Source organism: Thamnophis elegans, chromosome 2 (assembly GCF_009769535.1).
Source record: "Thamnophis elegans isolate rThaEle1 chromosome 2, rThaEle1.pri, whole genome shotgun sequence".
In the NCBI taxonomy this organism is placed as follows: domain Eukaryota; kingdom Metazoa; phylum Chordata; class Lepidosauria; order Squamata; family Colubridae; genus Thamnophis; species Thamnophis elegans.
Genome location: NC_045542.1, coordinates 153104631 through 153112819, shown reverse-complemented (window position 1 = coordinate 153112819; position 8189 = coordinate 153104631). Strand labels below are relative to the sequence as shown.

The following is an 8189-nucleotide window of genomic DNA, read 5'->3' as shown; positions in this document are numbered from 1 at the left end:
CACGAATTTTGCAGACATTTACAGGGACTAATTTACCAGTAAAGTGTAGGAAGTTATCACCGAGCCCTCTCCCAGAAAAAAATGAAATATCCTAAGAAATATTGAAAAGGCAGAATATTTATCTGGATGTGAAAAGGAAGAAACATGTTTTAAAAGAAGAATAGCTGCCTGCAGCTTCCTGCCCATTTGTCAATGAGCCATTAAAGCCTGAGGTAGTCCACTTTACATAATAAAGAGTTCTCTCCTTCAGCTCCAGGGAGATGGGATTAAGGCATGATAATATTGGCCCTTTACCCAACTCGCCACATGGCATCTGAGAACTCAACCAAATCTGGATTCAAAATGCAGCCTAAAGAGTTGCCCCTGCATGGGCCCATGGGAGTCTGACAACCAATCAGAATATAAGGTCAAGGTCAAAGGCCAGAGAGGGCATAAAACCAGGGACTCAGCATCTCAGTCCTTCCTTCTCTTCTTCTCCACCAACATTGAAGCATGTGATCACCTTTTCTGTTCAGGACTCAAGCCATGTGGCCCTGTCCAACAATAAACCATCTTTCCAAGCAGCCTCCATGTCTCCAGTGTCTTTTCCCCCACTTGGAGCCGAACCCAGAAGGACATTTCTTCCAACAAAAGGAGAATATTTGTAGCTCAGGGTTGAAATGAGGGGTCCTTTGTGCTCGCTTGAGTTTGCTTGTTTTCTTGCAGACCTTTCTTTACCCTAATTATGTAACATCATCAGTGCTTCTCAATAAATGGGAATCATTTATTGACTAGGAATAACTTAAACATGACACCTATTGGGAGCCGAATGATAGTGGTTACTAAAGAATATGAGTTGGGGGGCAGAGATGGATTGTTTGTTAAATGTGGTGAAGGGAACTTGGATGTGTGTTGCCCACTCAAAAATACATTTCACCTAGGAATATGGGCAAAGCAAAACTCATTTAAGTGGATAAAGTCTGTTAATAAAGGGAAATCTATGGATTACATTACTCTTTCCCAGATGGGTTTCTTTCTTTAAAGCTTGCAAATGTATTAACTTCGAATACAAGTGTGTTGCAAATGACTTTCAAAATACGCTACTTGTTTAGTGTTGAAGTGACAAGTTCCTGCATACCAAAAGAAATGGCCTTGGCCAAGACAAAAAAAAAACAAAACATATTTTCCGGAAGTCAAAAGGAGGCCTAGATTGCCATGTTCAAAATGCTAATATCACCTTTTAAAATGCTAATAATGAAGCTTAAAATTCCAGGTAAATATATTAGCTTTTTGGCATTGTATCCACATCTGAAGTTTGGGGAAAACATGTTTTCCTTTTCATCAAAGCCATTTCTTCTTTTGATATGTAAGAATTAAACTTTTCTGAAATTAAACAATAGGGAGCATATATTGGAAATCCTGGAAGAGTTAAATTAGCGCATCTTAAGGTTGGCAAGATGGTTTGCCACCTGTGAGCTAACCAGAGTGGTTGAGAAATTGGGTGGCTATGGAAATGTGAATCATAAATTAAACATAAATAAAACTAGTCACTCAAGGAAGTAAGGCTGGAAGGAAATACTTCCTATCCCTATTTCGAACATCCTTCATTACACTGATTGTCAGTATAAAATGCAACAGGCTCAGGCTTTTGCAACAGTTCCCATTGGCCAGTCGTTGCTAAGCGACGAGCGAAAACAAAGATGGCGGCGAAACGATGGCTTCTATCATAGACTAATATAACTCTCTTCCTCCCGTGTCTTCATATTAGAAGGGGAGAAACCCTAAATAAAGATGGCGGACTAAACTTCACTTTCCCGGGCTGCAAACGGGGAGGCGCGGATAAGTTCGGCTAATTTAAATAACATGGCGACCACAAAGGTCCCGCCCACCGCTTTTTCTTAACGGCCCCTTTTACGTCATAGGAATACGTATTATGTCATCTCAACAGCGCGCGGACGTAAAGCTACAATTATTCTCTTGTAGTGATAAAGCTATTTGGCTCCTCCCATCGCGTCCGAGGCTTGGCTAAGGCATTCCTTCGCACGGACTAGCTTAGTTCAGATGCTTAGAATTATTTTAAATAGTATATGAATTGAAGAAGATTTTTTTTAAAAAGCCGAGGAAACTATCACCAGCGCCAGGGATTTTTTTCCTCCACCTTTTTCCATCGACTTTAGGCAACTATGGAACACTCGCAAGTAAAGGGGCTTAGCGAGCTTCAGGCGCATGCGTAGTGACCGAACGGCCGGGAACGCGGCGCTTCGGAAGGCAGGCGCTCGGCTCCAGCCGCGAGGCCGGCGGCTGTTTAGCCCCTCCCGATATCCGTTCCGAAGGAGGATTTCGTGGGGAAAAGGACCCGCGGTGGGAAAATTCTGAAATCGGAGGCCCTCCTTTTTTTTTTTGCCCGTGGCTCAGCGGAGGGAAGCGGAAGCGACGCCATTTTAGAACGTCCGGCAAAATCGCCTCGACGCAAGCGTTAGGTCAGAGAGATAAGCCGTGAGTAAAAATGAAACGAGGAGCCGATATTTCCGGTTATCAAAAACCGTCTCCTTTATTTTATAATCCCGGGCAGAAAGAAAGAAAGAAAGCGTCGTTGGCTTCTTCCATAGGGACTTTTTGAACTCATATCTATCTATCTATCCATCTATCTATCTATCTATCTATCTATCTATCTATCTATCTATCTATCTATCTATCTATATCTATCTATCTATCTATCTATCTATCTCTATATATCTATCTAACTATCTCTATATAATCTATATCTATTTATCTATAATCTATATCTCTACCTATCTACCTACCTACCTACATACAAACATACATAAATACATATAACAACGTATATATAAATAATGACACAAAGTGGCAACGCGAGCCACTCGGTAGGTGTCGCGTTTCAGCCTGAGATGGGCGAAGGGAACCCGGAGGTGTGTGTCGTTTTTCCTTCTCGTTTGCTAACTCTATGGAGCGACGGTTTATATATATATAGAGAGAGAGAGAGAGAGAAAGAGAGATATCTATGGTGTTTTTTTAAAACTCTCATTCTCCCCCCTCCCCTTTTTGGGCAGGAAGTTTTTTCTAGAGGCGGAAGGAGAAGCTTTTTCTGGAAATCGATTCCTGCCTGACGGGAAGTGGAAAGGACGCGGTGGTGGGGCTGCTTCAGGGTAAAAAAAAATTATAGAGGGGGGAGGGGGAGGTTTCGCGTGGCTCTCAACGCCCCCCTCCCCAAGCGCTTCGCCTCTTTACGATAATCGGATCCTGGGAAACACTAACTGTATCGGGTGCGGAGGACGGCGTGGGATCGGGATCGTATCAGCTGGAGGGTGGTATATTGTTGTTGTTAGTTGCGAAGTTGTGTCCAACCCATCGCGACCCCATGGACAACGTTCCTTCAGGTCTTCCTGTCCTCTGCCATCCTCTGGAGTCCATTTAATCTCACACCTGCTTCCATGACTCCATCCATACACCTCATTCCTCAGTTGTCCCTTTCTTCTTTTGCCCTCCATCTTTCCCAGCTTTAGGCTCTTCTCCAGAGAGTCCTTCCTTCTCCTTAGGTGGCCAGAGTATTTTGAGTTTCCTCTTCAGGATCTGGCCTTCTAAAGAGCAGTCAGGGTTGATCTCTAGGACTGGCCGGTCTGATTGCCTTGCAGTCCAAGGGACTCTTCTCCAGCACCAAAGTTCAAAGGCCTCCATTCTTCCTTATGGTCCAACTTTTCACAGCCATTCATTGCAGCTGGGAAAACCATAGCCTTGACTGTACGCACTTTTGTTGGGGGGAGGAGGAGGGTAGATGGGCTGAAGGCTATTGGGAGGGGGGAGAAGAAGAAGCGGGGGAGAAAGACGTGGCTATCAGCAGGTGTTCATCTTTGAGCAGGGTGGTGACGGTGGCTGAATGATCTAGTCCTCCAGAGGTGATGGTGGTGGTGGTTGGGGAACAGGTCCCATCCTCCTTAGATATATATATATAGCGTTGTGCTTAGAGGCTTGTGGGAGGGGGGCGACCTCTGCCTCTCCGGGGAAGAAGGTGGCCATGTGCCCACGTTCAGTAGGATGAGGCTGGCTAGTCCTGTTTCGGAGAGAATTTATGGCCTCTCCCCCCCCTCCCCCAAATATCCCATTTGCAGAATGTTGCTGTGGTTTGACTTGGGAGTGACGTGGATTGGAGACTTGGTGAAGATCTATGGGGATTTTCAATAATCCAGGTCAGGATTGTCCTAAAGAGGCTTTTTTTCCAAAAGGCAACTGGCTTTTCATCATCATCATTGTCATTGCCATCATCTCAAATTATCCAGGTTATGATTGTCCCAAGGGAGCTTTTTCCAAAAGGCAACTGGACTATTATTATTAATTATTATTGTTGTTGTTATTAATTGTTGTTATTAATTGTTATTATTAATTGTCATTATTATTATCCATCATCATCCTTTGAAAAGTTTCACTTCTCATTCAGGAAGAAACCAAAGAAGTTTCTCAGATGAGAAGCAAAATGTTTTTTGGGGAAAAAAATCAAGACAGTCCAATTGCCTTTTCGGGGGAAAACCCGCACCTTTGGGATAATTTGGTGATATTCTTTCTTTTTGTCGGTAGTGAGAAAGGGTCCTTCTTTAGGAGTCTTAAAGGAGTGTATTTTAGGTAGGATGCTACTTAGAGCGTTTCTGCTGCTGATGTACTTACAAGTTGGAGAGGAGAAAACTGTGGTTCTGAACTGAAAAGAGAAAATGCATCCAAGCTTCTTGGATGAGAAGTGAAATGTTTTCAAAAGGAAACAAAAAAATAAAAACAAAAAAAGTCCAATTGCCTTTTGCGGGGGAAAAAGCACTTTTGGGATAGTCTGGTGATGCTTTTTCTTTTTGTCAGTAGTGACAGAGGTTTTTTTGGCTAGGTCGTTCTAGTGTTCCTGCTGATGAAGTTGGAGAGGAGAAATTGTTGTCCTGAACTGAAAAGAGATAATGGGTTAATTCTGCTGCTTGAAGTTGAATGAATCCCCTTTGAATTCTTTTAGATTTTCTCTTGATAACAATATTAGTTAGGCTGGGTGAAATGAGGTTCAGCATCCCTAATCCTAACCACATTTCCTTACTAATAATAACTTATAATTTGGTTTTTGGTTACTTATAAATTAATAGTTAATTGCAGTGTTATTTATAAAGCTTAAGGATACTTATGCTTTATTTGATATTTGAATGTTTATTAAAACGGAGTTTCTTCCAAGGAGTAGGAGTGTAGAAATACCTGTCTTTTTTTTCTTCACATGAGTATTGTTAAGAATCTGGGTTTTTTCCCCCCTCTTGTTTTTCCTCTTAGGGTTTTAGATCGTCTTTTAAATTGCTGCTTGTCGGGTCATTGGAGGTCAGTTAAAATTTTTCAAAGATCATGAAAGCAATGTGGTCCACAAATAAGATTAACCTAAGCCTACGTAGGCTGATGGTTAGACAGTTTCGTGGAGTTATTAGCTTTCTGCCATGAAGAAGGGAGACTGTATATTTAGTCAAATCTTGTTTACCAGACCTTATAGTGTTCATTAGGACTCAGTCTCCAGGATGAATAGAATTTGACCTTTAACTGTTTCTGTTCAAGGCGTGGATGTGGAATGAAACTATGGATATGCAGAATATTCTGTCAGATTTCGGCCTTCAACATTATTATAGAAATGAGACAACCTTGACTGGGTCAGTTTTGGGTTTAGGACATTTTCCAAACTCCTAAATAAAACTCATAATGGGACAGTTCACCTTACTACAGCGTCTATTTCAAACCTTTCAAAATATCTGCCTTTTCTAATGTTTTTGACGCTACTATGGCGTTAGACTCAAATTATAGGCAAACCTGGGAACAAAACAGAAACACTGTTATGTATTCAAGTCCTCAAGAAATACAGTACAGGTAGTTCTTGACTTACGACCAAAACAGCCCCAATTTTCTGTTGTTGAATAATGCGTTTGTTAAGTGAGTTTTGCTCCATTTTACAACTTTTCTTGCAACGGTTGTTAAGTGCATCACTGTAATTCATAGGTTAGTAACCCAGTTGTTAAATGAATTCCTTTTCCTGGTTGACTTTGCTTGTCAAAATGTCGCAAAAGGGGGGAGGCAGGGCTGACGTCACAATGATACAACGTGCGATCTTGAAGCTCCAAGATCGCCGTCGATATCTCTGCCACTGGACGGTCCTTTTGGACCTAAACCGTCCCGCAGAGACGGTGATAGAGAAGGGGGCATCCTGCTGATTCCAGGGACATCGCAAAGTCCCTGGTAGATCCAGGAGAAGCCCTTTTTTCCAGCGACAGAGAAGCAGCCATTAAAGCTGCTGAAAGTTGGGACAGCTCCAGAACGGAAGGAAAGCGGGAGAGAAAATGTGTCGAATTGGTGAGATAAATTTTATTATTAGAGAAGAGAACACCCCCCAAAAAATCAAAAGTAAAGTTAAAATTGAAGACAGAAGAGGTTAAGCGATGAGATTAAGCATGAGTCAAACTTAGTGTGCTGTTTTTCGTTAATCCTTTTATTGATGGAATTTTTACAAATGTTTCTTATTTTTTAAACTGGACTGGGTTTTTTTCTTCTATTTCTCTTTTTTTAGTACTTATTGATTAAGACTTTCTTTCTTTTTCTTTTTTCGATGCTCTATTGCATTGTTTTTTAAGAATTCCCCCCCCCCCCCTTAAGCTTGGAATATAAAGAGGGAAGTAAAAGCAGAGGAAAAGAAGTAACACTGCCACTTAGAGGCTTGGGGACTTGGAAACATTGTTTTTCTTCTTTCCCTTTGAGCATTTGATCTACATTTCAAGGTCTCTGAGCTTGTTTATTGAAAATGATAGTGGGATGAGCACGGATTGTTTATACAGGTGCTCCTCCGGGGTACTATCAGTAGCTGGACTGGAGTGAAAAGAAAGCTTGATTGAAAGAGAGAAGATTGCAGTGAACTTGTTTGGAACTTAATAAAAAAGCCTTGGATTTTATATGGTGGCAGTGATTACTATCTGGAGGAAAAGACCAATACAGATGATGTTCCAAATGAAAAATGAAAAGAAAGTGACTTTGCAGATGATTATGCAAGAAATTCAAAAAATACAAGTGAGAACAGAGGTCATTGAAAAGAGAATGGAGAATATTGAACAACAAATAGGAAAAATAGATGGAAAAATTGAGAATATTTACCAAGTGATGATGAAAAACGAGGACAGATTTCAAAAAATTGAAGAAAATGATGAACAAAGAGATAATAAAATTGGAGATATTGACAGCAGATTGAACGTGGTTGAAAAAGACAAGAGTGGAATATTGGAATGGGAGAGCGACAGATCAGAATTTTATCTCAGATTCCAGACTATAGAGGAAGAAAGGGAGAATCTATGTAAATTGTAAGCAAAGACTGTGGTGAGGGAGCACAAAGGTTTTGTAACCAATCGACACACTGTATGTAACTGGAGGATGGTTTTTCTGTTTCATGTCTGTTTATGTATGTTTGTTTAAAAATATTTTTTTAATTTAAAAATATGTCGCAAAAGGGATCCCATGACTTTGGGGCACAGCAAGCTTGATCATAAGTATGAACCAGTTTGCCCAGCAAATGAATTTTGATCACATGACCGTGGGGAACCTGCAGCGGTCATAAGTGTGGGAAATGATCAGAAGTCACTTTCTTCAGTGCCATTGTGATTTTGAATGGTTGCAAGTCGAGGACTATCTGTAATAATAGTTGACCAATGATTGACAGTAAAAGGAAGAAAACATAAGAGAGGAATCAATTTATTATGACTAGGGTTTGTGGACAAAAGCCCATTTTCTTGGAATGCAGAGATGCATACACTGTTGTTAGTTGCGAAGTCGTGTCTGATTCATGACGATCCCATAGACAATGTTCCTCCAGGCCTTCCTGTCCTCTACCATCCTCTGGAGTCCATTCAAGCTCATGCTGACTGCTTCGGTGACTCCATCCAGCCACCTCATTCTCTGTCGTCCCATTCTTCTCTTGCCCTCAATCGTTCCCAGCATTAGGCTCTTCTCCAGTAAGTTCTTCCTTCTCTTTAGGTGGCCAAAGTATTTGAATTTCCTCTTCAGGATCTGGCCTTCTAAACAGCAGTCAGGGTTGATCTCCTCTAGGACTGACTGGTTGGATCGCCTGGCAGTCCAAGGGACTCGCATGAGTTTTCTCCAGCACCAGAGTTCAAAGGCCTCCATTCTTTGGCGCTCAGCCTTTCTTATGGTCC

At 41.5% G+C, this 8189-nt stretch overlaps 1 protein-coding gene across 4 annotated transcripts in view; it reads left to right on the top strand.

The window, feature by feature from the left end:
* The first annotated feature begins 1905 nt into the window (after nucleotides 1-1905).
* Nucleotides 1906-8189, top strand: part of BAG6 (BAG cochaperone 6) — a 54306-nt gene continuing 48022 nt past the window's right edge. For 2 of the 4 annotated variants that reach the window (XM_032209315.1, XM_032209312.1), the window contains exon 1: nucleotides 3013-3146. The gene's annotated coding sequence lies outside the window, so the exon portion shown is untranslated. Of the gene's footprint in view, nucleotides 2476-3012; nucleotides 3147-8189 lie in introns of those variants that run through there. The other 2 variants (XM_032209314.1, XM_032209313.1) reach the window with 2 other exon arrangements.